This window comes from Rana temporaria, chromosome 12, assembly GCF_905171775.1.
Source record: "Rana temporaria chromosome 12, aRanTem1.1, whole genome shotgun sequence".
Taxonomy (NCBI): Eukaryota; Metazoa; Chordata; class Amphibia; order Anura; family Ranidae; genus Rana; species Rana temporaria.
The window spans coordinates 66,640,058-66,659,822 of NC_053500.1; positions in this window are offsets into that span (position 1 = coordinate 66,640,058).

Sequence of the window (19,765 nt, forward strand, 5' to 3'; positions counted from 1 at the left end):
CCCAGCACGACGGTGACTTGTGAGAGAACCGGAGAGTGTCATCCTGAAGGACTGTGAATCAGAGTTTTTTTTTTCTTTTTGTTAGCTAATACTAAGAAAAAAGGAGAGAGAGAGAGAGAGGGGAAAAAAAAGGGAAAAAAGAAAAGAAAGAAAGAAAGAAAGAAAGAAAGAAAGAAAGGGGGCCAAAGACACTGTAGTGAACATACCATCTAAGGTCTCTACATACCACGAAGAGTGAAAAGGAAATGATCAAAGTCAGAACAGCAATCTCATCCCGTATCGTGTTGTGAATATTGATCAGAATACCTGAATGCCACCCAGGGTGACCACGTCTGATTGAATTTTTCCGACGATTCTCTGACAATTGCTACAGTTTCCTCTAATTGGTGAATGTTCTCTATGGAGCTAAACCATTCCGGGATGGAAGGAATATCCTTCGATTTCCAGTGCCTGGGAATCAAGACTTTCGCTGCGTTCAGTAGATGTCTAGTCAATGATTTTTTGTAATGTTGCATGGAGCAGTCCGCGATGTGGAGTAAGCAACATGCAGGCGTAAGAGAGATTGTTTTATCCGTAATGGCTTTGATCAATTCACACACCTTGTCCCAGAAGGGTCTCAGACAAGGACACTCCCACCAAATATTAACAATGGTGCCCGGGTCTTGCTCGCATCTCCAGCAAGAATCCGATATCAGCGGGTACCATTTTTTAATTTTATCCGGAGTGGCATACCATTGTGTTAAAAGCTTATACGACATCTCTTGCAATCTCGTGCCAATCGCACACTTATGGGCAAAAATGCAGGCACGTTTCCATTGCTTATCAGTAAAGCTTTTTTTGAGGGCCTTTTCCCATTGAATTGAAGCTACCCCCCCCCCCCCTGTCTAGTTGGAGCCAGGAGTACATAAGAGAGGTAGATCTCGGAACCAAAGCTCCAGCCAGGCAAGTTTGTTCAAAGGGAGTTATCGGTCTAAAGAATTGTTTTTTAATCTGGGAAACCTGTGTGTAGTTATGCAGCTGGCGGTAAGTCCAAAATGAAAGAGAGCTCTGAGGATTTATATCTCTTTTTAGGGAATCAAAGGATTTTAAGGTGTTAGCCTCAACACAATGTATCATTAAGAGGGGCATCGATAGGTCGGAGTTCACAGACGGAGTGTTCCGGAAGGACAAGGCCTAATCTGGTTGGGTGAGACGGGCACCTGCCCAAACCTACTGACTGTGTTCCAGGAGGGTAAATCGTTTACACTCACCACTGTGATTTAACTGTACAGGCATCCTCCAGTTATTTGTTCCCTTTCTGGATTACAAATTGCCCCTTTGCGTACCAACGCATGTCAACGCATAAGTGCACGGACTTTGGGATAATTTGTATTAAGGTTTGGTCTAATCAACCAAACCACATTAGTTAGGTATATTATCCAAAGATTGCCTGTTTAGTTATAGTAAACTGTTTGATATCTGGTTTCATACTCTTTAACTGGGTAATTGTTCCATTAGGCCAGGCATGTCCAAAGTCTGGCCCGCGTTCCAGTTTTGAATGGCCCATCTGGTTGTTTGGACATATATATCTTTTGTGGCCCCCGACGATCTCCCAGGGCCACAAAGATGTATATGCCTTGGAGGACAGGGAGGAGGCGGAATGAGCGTCGTATACATACACGGGAGAATTTCCTGTGTATGGCCGGACTCTGTAATAGCAAGTCCGGTCTCCGACGCTGCCATTGGACGACTGTTCTGTCCATCAAAGGAGGCGGGACTTTCTATTAAAGAGGCCGCCGTGTAAACAGGACATTTTTCTGTAGATAATCTTTGGCGCTCGTGAGTGCATTTCTGGCAATAGTGCTGCATTCCTGCCAATGGTGGGTGCTGCATTCCTGGCAATGGTGAGACTACATTCATGGCAATGGTGGGTCTGCAGATGGGCACCTGTGAGGCTACAGATGGGCACTGACCCTTATTTTGCTTTGCAGTTCTTTATTTAAAATGATGCGGAAAAGTTGGACTTTTCGTTTCAGACCGAGAGGAGAGAGCATCCATAAGTGAGTTGCACAACACTACACTGACACCAGGTCACGTAGGCACACAATTGACCCCCCGATCACCCCCCCCCCCCCCCCGCCCCAGTTAACCCCTTCACCACCTGTCACTGTGTCACCCAGTACAGCAATCAGATTTTTTTTATCGCTGTACTAGTGTCATTAGTGACTAAAACCAGTGTTAGGGTAATTAGTCTTAGGCCCAGATAGGTCTAGGGACCCCCCCTACCCCCCAATAAAGGTTTAACCCCTTGGTTACCCCCTGCCACCAGTGATCACAGTATAAGTGTCACGGGTGACGCAGTTTACCTAGTTTATTTTTTATAGCGTCAAGACACCCGTCATATTTTTCCCAAAAAAGGTTTAACCCCCTGATCGCCAGGTGGGTGATCAAAGTTTGGTTTTAGCGTCAGATATGGTCTACGTCGCCCCAGGCAGCATCAGATTAGTGCCAGTAGCGCTAACACCTCCCTTAGTGGTATAGTATCTGAACGGATCGATACCTGATCTGATCAGATCTATACTAGCGTCCCCTGCAGTTTAGGGTTCCCAAAAACACCTTGTTAGCGGAATCAGCCCAGATACCTGCTAGCACCTGCGTTTAGCCCCTTCGCCAAGCCCAGCCCACCCAAGTGCAGTATCGACCGATCACTGTCACAAAACACATAACTGCAGTGTTCGCAGAGTCAGGCCTGATCTCTTGGATCGCAAACAGTTTTTTGGTAGCGTTTGACTCAGTCGCTGACAGTCAGGTGCTTTTTTACCGTTGAATCTTAATTGTGTACCACTAAATTTAGAGCCCAAAATGGCAAATTGAAGGTACACCAGCGAAGAGACCTACACATTTCTGAGCCTGACAGATAGTGAAGAGGAGGTCACTCATCTGTCAGATTCTGGCTCAGAATACGATTCTGTAGACGACAGCGGCTCCCTGACAGATAGCTCTGACGACGGAGTTGTGGTCCCTGCTAGGGTCAGGCGTACCAGACCCCGATCTTCTGCTGTCGCTAAGGTGCAAGAACCGCAGGGCTCTTGTATGGAGCAGAGAAGTACTAGCTCCGCTATTCCTTCTGGTGAACTGGAAAGCACCAGCGGCCTAGTACACCCTGGTCGTACTCGACGTGGCGAGTCCCATAAGTGCAGTTCAAGTTGGCGAGGTGGTAAGCACAAGTAGTGTCCCGCTGCCACCAAGAAGAAGACAGAGACAGGCCTGTTGTGCCCATAGTGCCCTTCCTGCTGCATTCGCCAATCCTGATTGGGTACCCACCACTTCTGCAGCACCCGTACTTCCCCCATTCACTGGCAAACCCGGAATTCAGGTGGAAACAGTTGATTTTACGTCACTTGATTTTTATTCGCTGTTTTTCACCGAAGATCTCTATAGATCTGTTGTGGACCAAAGCAATTTGTATGCTGGTCAATTTATCGCCGCTAATCCCCAGATGACCCTTGCCAGAGATTGGAAACCAATTACGGTTTCTGAATTTAAAACCTTCCTGGGCCTATCCCTCCTCATGGGCATTACTATAAAGAGCGAGTTGCGGTCATATAGGTCCACTGACCCAATTCATCATATGCCCGTGTTCTCTGCCTCCATGGCCAGGAAACGATACGAGCAGATCTTGCGGTTCATGCATTTCAATGACAATGAACTCTGTCGTCCTCGGGGAGACCCTGCATACGATAGGCTCTACAAAATTCGGCCCCTCGTAAACCACTTCAATGAACATTTTGCAGCCTTGTTTACTCCCGATCAAGTTGTCTGCGTTGATGAGTCCCTGATTAAGTTTTCTGGCCACTTGTCTATCAAACAGTACCTTCCCAGCAAGCGTGCCAGATACAGGGTCAAGATGTATAAACTCTGTGACAGGGCAACAGGCTATACATCTAGTTTTATGGTTTACGAGGGAAAAGATAGTCACGTAGAGCCGTAGAACTGCCCAGATTACATAGGGAGCACTGGTAAGATAGTGTGGGACTTGGTGTCACCCTTATTCGGAAAGGGCTACCACTTGTACGTGGACAATTATTACACAAGCGTGCCACTTTTTAGTCACCTTTTTGATTGTGGAATTGGCGTATGTGGCACTGTGCGACCTAATCGCTGGGGGGCCTCCCCCAACAGCTTGTAGAATCCCGTCTTAGTCGGGGGGAGAGAGCCTGCCTGCAGTATAATAATTTGTTAGCAGTGAAGTGGAGGGATTCACGGAATGTTTTCATTCTGTCCTCGCTTCACGCAGGCACGGCAGTCCAAATTCCTACGGCGACTGGTTTTGTGGAGAAACCCCTCTGTATCCACAAATACAACCTTAACATGGGAGGGGTGGACCTCAATGACCAGTTGTTGGCGCCTTACCTAATTGCCCGTAAGGCCAGACGCTGGTACAAAAAAGTGTCTGTATATTTATTTCAATTGGCTTTGCTGAACGCTCATGTGCTATACAGAGCTTCAGGACGGACTGGATCCTTCCTTAAATTCCAGGAAGAGATCGTCAGAGCCCTTCTGTTTCCAGACAGTGCTCTTGCCCAACTTCCCAATGCAAATGCAGTGAGCCGGCTGCATGAGAGGCATTTTCCTTTTGTCCTCCCTGGTACCCCTACCCAAAGAAACCCCCAAAAAAGATGTTGTGTCTGCAGCAAACGCAGATTTAGGCGTTTTATTGTCCCTCCTGTCCTGACCAACCTGGTCTCTACATTGGTGAATGTTTCAAACGCTACCACGCTAAACATTAGTTGAGTTTTAGCGTAGGGTACAGCACCACACAGTCCTAGGCACAGTAACACAGGGTCTCACAAGATGTGATGGCTATCACATTTTGAGAGACTCTAATCTGCAACGTTCAGTTTACATTTTGTTTTACAGTTTTTATAAAAGTTAAAAAAGTGGAAAAAAATAAAAAAACTCACACAAAAACACAAAAAAATATAAAATAAAAAATCCAAAAATAGTTGTGGTTATATTTGCTTTGCAGGTATGGTATGTTATACTGTAATGTTTTTTTTATTGTTAACCATCATTTGCTTAGCAGGTACACCATTCAACTGTAGCCAGTGGCGTCTCCAGCTTTCATATTTAGGGGGGGCACATGGGGGGACAGGGACAAAAGTAGGGGGGCCAACTATAAAAATGCAATTATATATATATATATCCTGGGGCCCTTTACTACGATCCCACTATGGGCCCTTTCATATGTTCTGCAGTGAGCTCCCTTCCTACTATACTGGGGCCCCCCAGGGTGGCAGAAAACAAGAGATATATGTCACCAGCACACCAAGAAAATATAAGGGTCCAAAGCAGTGGGAGAACTATCATTGTTGCAAAGGTTGTCTTACCACCGGGCCCTGGTGTTCTGCCACAGTGGGGATCCCCAGCTGTCCTGTCCCTGCTATTTACAGCGCTGGTCTGGCATCTGTCTCCTTGGCAGCAGCGGCAGTCTATTAGGACCTAGTGCTGGTGACATTATGGGTGCATGCAGGGGAAGGCTGGCACTATTGGTTATAGAGAGCCGAGCCCCCAGCTGGTCACCTAGCAGCAGTAATGCTGTATAACCTTCTCTGTTGACATGCTGATCGGCATGTGATCCAGGTGATGCTCCCAGTCAGATCTAATAAGCACAGTATTTATTAGCATCAAGAGTACAACCACATAAATATAATCAACCGTATGATCAGAAGCCATGTGGGCTCTATGCCTGTAAAGTGTGGGCTTTGATCAATAAAATCTCTGATATTTATGACTAGGATTTGACTAAGAGCATCACCTGGATTGCATCCCGATCAGCATGTCAGAGAAGGGTCCACTGCTGCTAAGCAACCTGCAGGGAGCTCAACTGTCTACAACCAATAGAGATGGGCTCGGATGTGTTTGAAATCCCACATGCCCGATCCCGCCAGGAAGCCGACACTCCACAGTGCTAATCAATGTATGGGCTGCCTAAGAGCTAAGACCAGCCATAGACAGTTTAAATCTCAGCTGGTTCAGCAGAAACTGGCTGAGATTTGAACCATTAATGAGCAGATTCTCTTATAATTATCACTAGTGGTTGCTGTATAGCCACTGGTGATAATCACTGTTTGTCGGGAGAATATAATTGCTGGGCAGGAGGGATATTCCCCTGTCACCACTGTCTGTTGATGGGGGAATCATGCAAGTTTCTTTCCTGCAATCTGTGGATGCAGCAAAGAAATTTGCATTGTATATTATCTGCCTGACTGAAAGTGAAAGTAAATTGTGAATGTTTTGAAAGGACAGGAGAGGGGGAGGGAGACAGATGGGGGGGGGGAGAGAGAAGGGATGGAGATAATGTAGTTCAGTGATTACAGTGTACTATGGTCCAGGCTAGAATATCTGGTTGTGTGAGCGCTCGCATTATGCAGTGATGGCGAGCAGAGGGAGGGGGAGGAATCCCCCGCAGAGCTGACTGGGGACGCTCTCCCTCTCGGGGAGCAAAATACAAAAATTGCAAAAAAAAAAAATTTTTTTTTTTTTTTGGGGGGGGGGCACATGGTGGGGCACAGCATGATGTTGGGGGGGTCAGGGCCCCCTCTGGCCCCCCCCTAGGGACGCCCCTGACTGTAGCGTGGATTTATTTACCTTGACAGCAACAGCGTTTGCTCCCACGATACATAAAGCCGTGACTCCAGTGCTGTTGTAGGTGATTTCACCACCACAGTTAAAAAAAGAGCATATATGCCGAAGCATGGGGGCAGCAGGGGTGGAGGAGCGGTTTTGCTCCTAATGCCGCGTACATACGGTTGAAATTCCGACGGAGGCTTTTTTGGCGGGAGGATGCCCCCATGCTTCGGCATATATATATTTTAAGCTCAGGTTGCCTTAAAAAATTTTTTATTTTTGACTATGTTTTTTTTTGGTATTTGCTTTGCAGGTATGGTATGGTAAGGTCTTACTGTTAAAATGTAATGTTACTTTGTTTTAATGTTAACCATCATTTGCTTAGCAGGTATGCCATTCAGTTGCAGCGCGGATTTATTTATCTTGACAGAAACAGCGTTTGCTCCCATGATACATAAAGCCGTGACTCTAATATACAGGTCATTCTCAAAAAATTAGCATATTGTGATAAAGTTCATTATTTTCTGTAATGTACTGATAAACATTAGACTTTCATATATTTTAGATTCATTACACACAACTGAAGTAGTTCAAGCCTTTTATTGTTTTAATATTGATGATTTTGGCATACAGCTCATGAAAACCCAAAATTCCTATTTCAAAAAATTAGCATATCATGAAAAGGTTCTCTAAACGAGCTCTTAACCTAATCATCTGAATCAACTAATTAACTCTAAACACCAGCAAAAGATTCCTGAGGCTTTTAAAAACTCCCAGCCTGGTTCATTACTCCAAACCACAATCATGGGTAAGACTGCCGACCTGACTGCTGTCCAGAAGGCCATCATTGACACCCTCAAGCAAGAGGGTAAGACACAGAAAGAAATTTCTGAACGAATAGGCTGTTCCCAGAGTGCTGTATCAAGGCACCTCAGTGGGAAGTCTGTGGGAAGGAAAAAGTGTGGCAGAAAACGCTGCACAACGAGAAGAGGTGACCGGACCCTGAGGAAGATTGTGGAGAAGGACCGATTCCAGACCTTGGGGGACCTGCGGAAGCAGTGGACTGAGTCTGGAGTAGAAACATCCAGAGCCACCGTGTACAGGCGTGTGCAGGAAATGGGCTACAGGTGCCGCATTCCCCAGGTCAAGCCACTTTTGAACCAGAAACAGCGGCAGAAGCGCCTGACCTGGGCTACAGAGAAGCAACACTGGACTGTTGCTCAGTGGTCCAAAGTACTTTTTTCGGATGAAAGCAAATTTTGCATGTCATTCGGTAATCAAGGTGCCAGAGTCTGGAGGAAGACTGGGGAGAGGGAAATGCCAAAATGCCTGAAATCCAGTGTCAAGTACCCACAGTCAGTGATGGTCTGGGGTGCCATGTCAGCTGCTGGTGTTGGTCCACTGTGTTTTATCAAGGGCAGAGTGAATGCAGCTAGCTATCAGGAGATTTTGGAGCACTTCATGCTTCTATCTGCTGAAAAGCTTTATGGAGATGAAGATTTCATTTTTCAGCACGACCTGGCACCTGCTCACAGTGCCAAAACCACTGGTAAATGGTTTACTGACCATGGTATTACTGTGCTCAATTGGCCTGCCAACTCTCCTAACCTGAACCCCATAGAGAATCTGTGGGATATTGGGAAGAGAAAGTTGAGAGACGCAAGACCCAACACTCTGGATGAGCTTAAGGCCGCTACCGAAGCATCCTGGGCCTCCATAACACCTCAGCAGTGCCACAGGCTGATTGCCTCCATGCCACGCCGCATTGAAGCAGTCATTTCTGCAAAAGGATTCCCGACCAAGTATTGAGTGCATAACTAACTGAACATAATTATTTGAAGGTTGACTTTTTTTTATTAAAAACACTTTTCTTTTATTGGTCGGATGAAATATGCTATTTTTTTGAGATAGGAATTTTGGGTTTTCATGAGCTGTATGCCAAAATCATCAATATTAAAACAATAAAAGGCTTGAACTACTTCAGTTGTGTGTAATGAATCTAAAATATATGAAAGTCTAATGTTTATTAGTACATTACAGAAAATAATGAACTTTATCACAATATGCAAATTTTTTGAGAATGACCTGTATGCATGGGGGCATTAGGGGCGGAGGATCGATTTTGCTCCTAATGCCGCGTACATACGGTCGAAATTCCGACGGCGGCTTGCCTGTGGAAAAGTCAGACCGTGTGTACACGGTATGACTTTTTATGCCGCGTACAAATGGTCAAAATTCCGCCGGAGGCTTGCCCGTGGAAAAGTCAGACTGTGTGTACGAGGCATAACTTTTTTGCGGGAGTCCCATTCCTACATACGTTTGTTAGTGGGTGTCCCTCATTCCCATCTCAAAATGTTGGGAAGTATGGAGAAGTGTCAGTGCAATATAACCTAGACTGCAAATATATGCAACACCATGTTGTTTTCTCCTGATGAAAAAGAGTTATCTGCAAAGAAGCCGCCCTCTGTGCACAATGAAAGAACTGTGTCCTGTATGGGGTTATGTTGCTGTGTATGTTTGAATGCAGTGTAATTTTATTAGGGAGTACAAATGACTTGTTGTTTTCTTTATTATTTTGGGTGATAATTAGGGATGGATGAGTTTAGGCATATTCAGATCCTAGTCCAAACCCACATGAGCAAGTCCATCAGGAAGTTGTCATCTGTACTGGGCCAATCATCTGCAGCAGCCGGGGGTATTCTTCACAACCACATGTATATAAGGGGCACATGTAAAACCTCATACACACGATCGGACTTCCATCAGACTTTTCCGTGGATTTTGCTCCGAAGGGCATTGTCCGTGAACTTGGTATGCATACACACGGCAGGACTTTTTTAGCCAACAAACACGAACGTAGTGACGTAATAGGTGTACTACGTGTTTTTTCTGCTTTTTACCACCACCCTTTGGGCAACTTCCGCTATTGTTGTTTGATCTTTAGCATTGGTTCTGAGCATGCGTGTTTGTACTTTGGACTTTAATCCGATGGACTTGTGTACACACAATCGGATTAGCTGACACAGGACATTTGTTGCCGGATGAAAATTTTTGTCCGCAAAAACAGATCCGTCTGAGATTTGTTGTCAAAAAGTAAGATCTTGTGTATGGGCCTTAAGTGTGACTGCAAGGCATTGAATGCCTCAGTCACTTATAAAGGCCCAGTATGTTCACAAAATCTGATGTGTTGCTGCCTCACTCCAAATCAATAATAGCATGCTAGGCTGATTTTTCTTTATTTTTTGTGATCTCTCCATTTGTATAGTGATTATTGGCTGCATGTATACCTAGTTTATGGAGTGCTCCCAAATAAAGGCTACTTAACAAATGACTGGTTTAGGCTAATTAGGGTAAGAAATTGTTTTGCGGCTTACATTGCAATCCATATAAGTTTATTGCAGTTAGTTGCCATGTGCCTTATTTGTACCTCCAGTCCCAGCCAACAATGCTATAATATATTATTGCAAAAAGTTTTGCTCAAATCAAAACCACATGGAATAAAATAATGCTGAAACACAGAGTGAGTGCTGTATGATATTACTTTAGTGATAGTTTTCTTACAGCATACATGTGTTAGCCACTCGATGACTGATAAAGGCTATACCAATTGTATTGAGAGATCTAAAGGAAGAAAGGTTTATCATTGCTTTTCCATGGACACTACTGAAATCCACTGAGCTCAATGACTGATATACATTTACAGCTCAGCATATCCTAGTGTAATATGAAATTCAAGTGTTACTTATTGTAATATAGAAATGGATCAACTGTGATTCTATATGTTAACTTTAAGTGGATTGTCCTTCATATAATATGATAGTATCATTTTTAAACCACCCTTACAGTAATCAGTACCATAACAAGTGTCAATGTCCTAAGACCTAAATTGAAGAAAGTAAGACCATTTTTCTCAGTCACTGCAAATATAGATACGGATCAGTAGCTTACATTTTTAAAACACAGCTGCCTTTTCTATATTATCCTTTCTGAGCTTTTATTTTGGAACTAAACTTAAAGTGCTCAGACATGAAATATGAACAATGCATATCCTTCTTTAGTGTATACTTGTCTCAATTAAAGGGTCACTAAAGGAAAAAATGTTTTTGCTGAAATGATTGTTTACAGGGTATAGAGACATAATAGTTAACTGATTCCTTTTAAAAATGATTAAAAATAGATAAAAAAACAATCATACAATGTACCTGCAGTTTAGTTTCGTTTTTGCTGTTGTTTCCTGGTTCTCTGATGTACAGAGACAAAGAGCCAATAGAGGGCAGTGATGCTTTGTAAAACGAAACTGGATTGGTGCTGACACACAGTAATCACACCTCCTTGATTAGTCACCACAGTGAGAAATCTCCCAGTACTGTGGTGATCAGGAAAGAGACAACCAGGAAGGGTCCAGAACAAAGAGGAATTACAGCAACATCAAAGCAAAAACGAACAATGAGGACATGAAACCAGGACTGCAGTAAGGTAAAGGAAGCTATTTAGCTAAAAAAGAAAATCCTTTAGTGACCCTTTAACCTCTTTCCTACCGGGCTTGTTTTTCAGATTCGGTGTTTACGAGACTAAAACAGTTTTTTTTGCTAGAAAATTACTTAAACCCCCAAACATTATATATTTTTTTTCTAACACCCTAGAGAATAAAATGGCAGTCATTGCAATACTTTTTGTCACACCGTATTTGCGCAGCGGTCTTACAAGCGCACTTTTTTTGGAAAAAAAACACTTTTTTGAATTAAAAAATAAGACAACAATAAATTTTGCCCATTTTTTTTATAATAAGATAATGTTACACCAAGTAAAATGATACCCAACATGTCACGCTTAAAAAATGCGCCTGCTCGTGGCATGGCGTCAAACTTTTACCCTTAAAAATCTCGATAGGCGACGTTTAAAAAATTCTACAGGTTGCATTTTTTGAGTAGCAGAGGAGGTCTAGGGCTAGAATTATTGCTCTCGCTCTAACGATCACGGAGATACCTCACTTGTGTTGTTTGAACACCGTTTTCATATGCGGGCGCTACTCGCGTATGCCTTTCGCTTCTGTGCGCGAGCTCGTCGGGATGGGGCGCTTTAAAAAAAAAAATGTTGTTTTCTTATTTATTTTTATTTAGTTTATAATTTTTTTACACTGAAATAAAAAAAAAATTGATCACTTTTATTCCTATTACAAGGAATGTAAACATCCCTTGTAATAGAAAAAAGCGTGACAGGTCCTCCTAAATATGAGATCTGGGGTCAAAAAGACCTCAGATCTCATATTTAGACTTAAATACAAAAAAATTTCAAATGACAAAAAAAAAATGTTTCTTTAAGACGCTGGGCGGGACTGACGTTTTGACGTCACTTCCGCCCAGCAGAGCTATGGGGACGGGTGGGGGCGATTTTTCCCTCACTCGTATCCCCAGTCAGCTGCCGAACGGAGCCGATCGCCTCCGCCGCTACCAACGGCAAAGGTAAGCGGCGGAGGGCGCGGGAGGGGGGGACCCTCTCCCGCCACCGATAACGGCGATCTCGCGGCGAATCTGTCTTTTTTACATGGGCGGGTGGTCAAGAGGATAAGAGCACTAAGGCCCAATACACACGGGAGGATTTATCCGCAGATACGGTCCAGCGGACCGTTTCCACGGATAAATCCTCTCGAGGATTTCCGCGGATTTCTATGCGATGGAGTGTACACACCATCGCATTGAAATCCGCGCCGAAATCCTCTGGCGATGACGTGTCGCTCCGTCGCCGCGATTATGACGCGGCGACGTGCGCGACGCTGTCATATAAGGAATTCCACGCATGCGTCGAATCATTACGACGCATGCGGGGGATCCCTTCGGACGGATGGATCCGGTGAGTCTATACAGACCAGCGGATCCATCCGTTGGGATGGATTCCAGCAGATGTATTTGCTTGGCATGTCAGCAAATATTCGATCTGCTGGAATCCATCCCAGGGGATAAATATCTGCGGAAACAGATCCGCTGGAGTGTACACACCATAGGATCTATCCGCTGAAACCCATCTGCTGGGATTTTTCAGCGGATGGATTCTATGGTGTGTACGGGGCCTTCGTGTCACTTTTTTCTGCTGCTTCATTCCTGAATCACTTCTGACAAGTTTTCCTGACACCAGGAGAAAAAAGGAGACAGAGGAGGGACCTTGTGACCGTGTGAAGGGGGAGCGTGTGCCTTCCCTCCAACCAGCTTTCAGAGTTCTCTTCGCTGAGCTCTGCAGAGTGTAAATTACCCTCTGCACCCCCTATTTTCTGAACTATCAGATAAGCTTTAAAAACTAATGGATGTAAAGAAATAAAGGCTGTAGATAGACAGGTAATACTTGTGAAGGCGGATTTGTTTCATCTCTGTGTATAACCTGAGGCCAGTCACTTTACTGGGTATAAGTTATGCTGCGTACACACGACCTTTTTCATGATGAGAAAAATGCAATTTTTTAAATTGGTAGTGAAAAACGGTCATGTGTAGGCTCCAGAGCATCTTTCTCGACGAGAAAAATGGCAGTTAAAAATTTTAGAACCTGCGCTATTTTTTTTCGTTTGTTTTTCACGTCATGAAAAACGGTCGTGTGTACGCTTTAACGAGGGGGAAAAAACGCACATGCTCAGAAGCAAGTTATGAGACGGGGAAATTAGCATAAGCAGCCCAAAGGGTGGCACCATTCGAATGAAACTTCCCCTTTATAGTGCCGTCGTATGTGTTGTATGTCACCGCGCTTTGCTCGAGCATTTTTTTTCACGATCGTGTGTATGCAAGGCAGGCCTGAGAGGAATTACGTCGAGAAAAACTTTGTTTTTTTCAATGACATGAATAACGGTCATGTGTACGCAGCATCAAGCCCTGTACACACGATCAGTCCATCCGATGAAGCTGACTGATGGTCTGATGTGCCTACACACCATCAGTTAAAAAAACGATCAAGTCCAACACAGCGACGTAAAACACAACGACGTGCAGAGAAAAATTAAGTTCAATGCTTCCAAGCATGCGTCGACTTGATTCTAAGCATGCACGGCTTTTTAACCGATGTTTTTGTGTACTAACCATCGGTTTTGACCTGTTAGGAGTCCATCGGTTGAATTTTAAAGCAAGTTGTAAATTTTTGGACCGAAGGATAACTGACCGATGGGGCCCACACACGATCAGTTTGGACCGTTGAAAAGGTCCTTCAGTCCGTTTCCATTGGTTTTGGCCGACCATTGGTTTTTTTGCTGGCACAATTTAGAGTCTTGCCACACAGAGTTAATCCAGATCTGAGCAATCCTCTTTTATTGTCCAAAGAGATAAATCTTGACAAACAGAGAAAAACGTTGTCAAATCCTCCCCCTTGCTTTGAGTGACAGGTGATTTACATATCTCATGCACTAGCCTGAGACAGGCATTATTTTTTAATTCCCACCCCCACTCCTTTTCTGAAGTCATGTGGTTACTTTTCTGGATTTTGACTGGATGTTAGTGATCATAGCAGAATTTAGTGTAAGGAATACACAAGAGAAAATGCATGTTGACAAGGGGAGTGTAGAGGTGGGCGGGGAGTCATTTGACAGGTAAGGATACATGCAGGAGGCATGTATCTCCTTATAGATCAGCACTATGGCAGTAGTTTAGAAAGGATGAGAAATGAAGAAATGTAAAAAAAAGTTTAAAATAAGTATATGATATACTTTCTTATCTATTTTCCAATGCTAGCAGCATAAGGAATAAAAATAGTCGATGTTGATAGCGAGAGTGAAGTTTTGCTTTAACACAGACTTACTCATTATTCACTCTGTGCTTCCTTCAGGGGTTCATAGATATATATTGAAGGTCCTAAGTACAGCCATAAGGGCCCCGGGGAAGAGAGATCCTGGTCCCTGTCTGCAGAGACATTCGAAGAAGAATTTGCTTCTCTGCTTTAATTATTTCCCCCTAAAAGAGAAGGATTACTGCAGGGGCGTTGTTAGGGCGGGGCTTGGTGGGCTGAAGCCCCGAATGGTACCCCGAAAAGCCCCGAGTCTCGGCCGTTTAATATAACATTATTAGCCCCGAATCGTCGGGCCAGGGAAAACTTTTATCTTTGTCAAGTGCAGACAGTGCTGCTTGTCAGCAGACTTGCCGTGCGAGTGCGACGGACGCATCACGGTCCCGCCCGCGATCCCAGGATTGGCCAGTGTGAGATGTCCATCATAGGCGCGCTGTGCTGTTATGATGGACATCACAGTGGACAAATCCGCAGCCGGGACGTGATGACGCGTCACGCCACGCATGGCCGGACCCATGCGCTGCCTGCAAGCTGAGAAGGCGGCAATTACAATGCCGCCCGGCGCGCCATGATGCGGCTCTCCTCCTCGGCTCCTGACAGCGCTGCCTGCACCCCACATCGCTGATCGGCTCCCGAACCTCCTCAAGTCCTGGCTGCATCTGTACCACGAGGTAGGTCACCCAGTGATTGTGTATGTAGGTCAGTGTAGTGAGGTCAGAGGTCAGTGTAGTGAGGTCAGAGGTCAGTGTAGTGAGGTCAGTGTAGTGAGGTCAGAGGTCAGTGTAGTGAGGTCAGTGTAGTCAGGTCACCGGTCAGTGGAGTCTGGTCTCAGTGGTCAGTGGAGTCTGGTCTCAGTGGTCAGTGTAGTCTGGTCTCAGTGGTCAGTGTAGTCTGGTCTCAGTGGTCAGTGTAGTCTGGTCTCAGTGGTCAGTGTAGTCTGGTCTCAGTGGTCAGTGTAGTCTGGTCTCAGTGGTCAGTGTAGTCTGGTCTCAGTGGTCAGTGTAGTCTGGTCTCAGTGGTCAGTGTAGTCTGGTCTCAGTGGTCAGTGTAGTCTGGTCTCAGTGGTCAGTGTAGTCTGGTCTCAGTGGTCAGTGTAGTCTGGTCTCAGTGGTCAGTGTAGTCTGGTCAGTGGTCAGTGTAGTATGGTCTCAGTGGTCAGTGTAGTATGGTCTCAGTGGTCAGTGTAGTCTGGTCTCAGTGGTCAGTGTAGTCTGGTCTCAGTGGTCAGTGTAGTATGGTCTCAGTGGTCAGTGTAGTATGGTCTCAGTGGTCAGTGTAGTCTGGTCTCAGTGGTCAGTGTAGTCTGGTCTCAGTGGTCAGTGTAGTCTGGTCTCAGTGGTCAGTGTAGTCTGGTCTCAGTGGTCAGTGTAGTCTGGTCTCAGTGGTCAGTGTAGTCTGGTCTCAGTGGTCAGTGTAGTCTGGTCTCAGTGGTCAGTGTAGTCTGGTCTCAGTGGTCAGTGTAGTCTGGTCTCAGTGGTCAGTGTAGTCTGGTCTCAGTGGTCAGTGTAGTCTGGTCTCAGTGGTCAGTGTAGTCTGGTCTCAGTGGTCAGTGTAGTCTGGTCTCAGTGGTCAGTGTAGTCTGGTCTCAGTGGTCAGTGTAGTCTGGTCTCAGTGGTCAGTGTAGTCTGGTCTCAGTGGTCAGTGTAGTCTGGTCTCAGTGGTCAGTGTAGTCTGGTCTCAGTGGTCAGTGTAGTTTGGTCTCAGTGGTCAGTGTAGTCTGGTCTCAGTGGTCAGTGGAGTCTGGTCTCAGTGGTCAGTGGAGTCTGGTCACAGGTCAGTGGAGTCTGGTCTCAGTGGTCAGTGGAGTCTGGTCACAGGTCAGTGGAGTCTGGTCACAGGTCAGTGGAGTCTGGTCACAGGTCAGTGGAGTCTGGTCAGTGGTCAGTGTAGTGTGGTCAGTGGAGTCTGGTCAGTGTAGTCTGACCAGACTACACTGACCACTGAGACCACAGACTCCACTGAGACCACAGACTCCACTGACCACTGAGACCAGACTCCACTGACCACTGAGACCAGACTACACTGACCACTGAGACCAGACTCCACTGACCAGACTACACTGACCACTGAGACCAGACTCCACTGACCAGACTACACTGACCACTGAGACCAGTGTAGTCTGGTCTCAGTGGTCAGTGTAGTCTGGTCTCAGTGGTCAGTGTAGTCTGGTCTCAGTGGTCAGTGTAGTCTGGTCTCAGTGGTCAGTGGAGTCTGGTCAGTGTAGTGTGGTCGGTGGAGTCTGGTCAGTGTAGTCTGACCAGACTACACTGACCACTGAGACCACAGACTCCACTGAGACCACAGACTCCACTGACCACTGAGACCAGACTCCACTGACCAGACTACACTGACCACTGAGACCACACTCCACTGACCAGACTACACTGACCACTGAGACCAGTGTAGTCTGGTCTCAGTGGTCAGTGTAGTCTGGTCTCAGTGGTCAGTGTAGTCTGGTCTCAGTGGTCAGTGTAGTCTGGTCTCAGTGGTCAGTGTAGTATGGTCTCAGTGGTCAGTGTAGTCTGGTCTCAGTGGTCAGTGTAGTCTGGTCTCAGTGGTCAGTGTAGTCTGGTCTCAGTGGTCAGTGTAGTCTGGTCTCAGTGGTCAGTGTAGTATGGTCTCAGTGGTCAGTGTAGTATGGTCTCAGTGGTCAGTGTAGTCTGGTCTCAGTGGTCAGTGTAGTCTGGTCTCAGTGGTCAGTGTAGTCTGGTCTCAGTGGTCAGTGTAGTCTGGTCTCAGTGGTCAGTGTAGTCTGGTCTCAGTGGTCAGTGTAGTCTGGTCTCAGTGTAGTCTGGTCTCAGTGGAGTGTGGTCAGTGGAGTGTGGTCTCAGTGGAGTGTGGTCTCAGTGGTCAGTGTAGTGTGGTCAGTGTAGTCTGGTCTCAGTGGTCAGTGGAGTGTGGTCAGTGGAGTGTGGTCTCAGTGGTCAGTGTAGTGTGGTCAGTGTAGTCTGGTCTCAGTGGTCAGTGGAGTGTGGTCAGTGGAGTGGCGTCTGGTTGTGTTAGTGTATGCAGGTTATGTCAGTGTGTACTGACACACACACACTCACTTAGGTCAGGGTATGTGTCAGGTAGGTCACCCTGCGCCGCGCCACTCCACCGACCGTGCTACAACACCCCCCCCCCCCCAGGTGGCGGCTTGGCTTCGGGCTGAAGCCCCTGGTCTTTTTGCCACCTAGCAACGCCCCTGGATTACTGTGAAGGCTGGCCAAGGGATCAGAAAAGCTAAATGTATTTTTTTGCATTAATCCATTCTCCAGAACCAACTTAGGTCACTCTGACTATGCAATGAAATAATGAAAACTCTGCTCTGTTCATATGTCCACACTGCTCCTACTATTCACCAGATTTCAATCACTCAGTTGGTGTCATACACAATAGACATGTGCCATTAGTTTCCTTCCAAATTTGTTTTTCAACTAAATTTGACAAATTTGTTAAATCGTTAATACTCTAACAAAAACTCGTTTAACAAATTTTTTGTAAATTTGAAAATTCGAAAATTAGAAAGTAAGAAAATCCGAAAAAAAGGGCAATTTTTTTTCTAGAAACCAAAATGAACTATAACTATTAAATTATAGGTATTGCAATTTTCTTTCAAATAGTCTGTTAGTGACAGTAACGAATACGAATTTATCCAAAGTCACAAACTATCCAAAATAATGAATACCACATCTAAACAAATGGAACATAACAAATTAATAATAATAATAATAATAATAATAATAATAATAAAAACTTTTTTTCATTAATACTATTATTATTTATTATTATTAATTTGTTAGGTTTCATTTCTTTAAATCAGTTGCCTCAAAGTACCGGCCCGCGGGCCATTTGTGGCCCGCGGACCAGTTATAAATGGCCCGCAGGCAGGGTGGAAGTGAGGGGAGCAAAAAAAAAAAATGTTTTTTTTTTTTTTGAGCTGACGCCATCTGGTGGTGAGCCGTTGGTATTACAAGTTATTAACACCAGATGTGAGCTGGCGCCATCTGGTGGTGGCCGTTGGTATTACAAGTTAAGCATTACAAGTTAAACAGCAATTCTAATGTCATTTTACACTATTTTCACTGCCATATTCTTCCCTCTAATTAGAACCCCCAAACATTATATATATTTTTTTATCCTAACACCCTAGAGAATAAAATAGCGATCGTTGCAATACTTTCTGTTACACCGTATTTGCGCAGCGGTCTTACAAGCGCACTTTTTTGGGGAAAAAATTACACTTTTTTTAATTAAAAAATAAGACAACAGTAAAGTTATCCCCATTTTTTTTTATATTATGAAAGATAATTCATACCCAACATGTCACGCTTCAAAATTGTGTCCGCTTGTGGAATGCCGACAAACTTTTTTACCCTTTAAAATCTTCATAGGCGACGTTTAAAAAAATCTACAGGTTGCATGTTTTAAGTTACAGAGGAGCTAGAATTATTGCTCTCACTCTACCAATCGTGGCGATACCTCACATGTGTGGTTTGAACACCGTTTACATATGCGGGCGCTGCTCACGTATGTGTTCGCTTCTGCGCGCAAGCTCGTCGGGACGGGGTGCGTTTTCTGGCTCCTAACTTTTTTAGCTGGCTCCTAGATTCCAAGCAAATTTGTCAAACCCTGACTTACACCAGTGCTGGTGGTAATAATGCGCTCGCTGACACCAGTGCTGGTGGTAATAATGCGCTCGCTGACACCAGTGCTGGGGGTTAATAATGTGTTCGCTGACACCAGTACTGTTGTTTTTGAAGTTTGAAAGTTTGCATGCGGCCCCCATGGCATATGAAAACTTGTCTTGTGGCCCTCAGGTAATTTGAGTTTGAGACCCCTGCTTTAGATGGAGCATCCGTTATTTCGGATAGTTTGTAACTTTATCCAAAGTTACAAACTATCCGAAATAACGAATGCCACATCTAAACAAATGGACCCTAACAAATTAATAATAATAAATAATAATAGTATTAATGAAAAAAAGTTTTTCTTATCATTATTATTTATTATTTTTATTATTCATTTGTTACGTTCCATTTGTTTAGATGCGGCATTCGTTATTTCGAATAGTTTGTAACTTTGGATAAATTTGTATTTGTTACGTTCACTAACAGACAATTTGAAAGGAAATTCCAATACCTATAATTTAATAGTTATAGTTATTATTAGTTAGTTATTATTTAGGGTTTTAGAATTTTCGTTCTTTTGAATTTTTGAATTTTCGTTATTTTTGGATTTTCTCATTTACGAATTTTCTAATTTACAAACTTATGAATTTATTCAAAATAACGATTTTCGATCATAACGAATGACCCTAAAAATGAAAAAACAAAACAAAAAAACAAAGCAAATGAAAACGAAAACAAACACTTTTTTCAGCAGTGCACACCTCTAATACACAACAGTACTGTTGTACGCT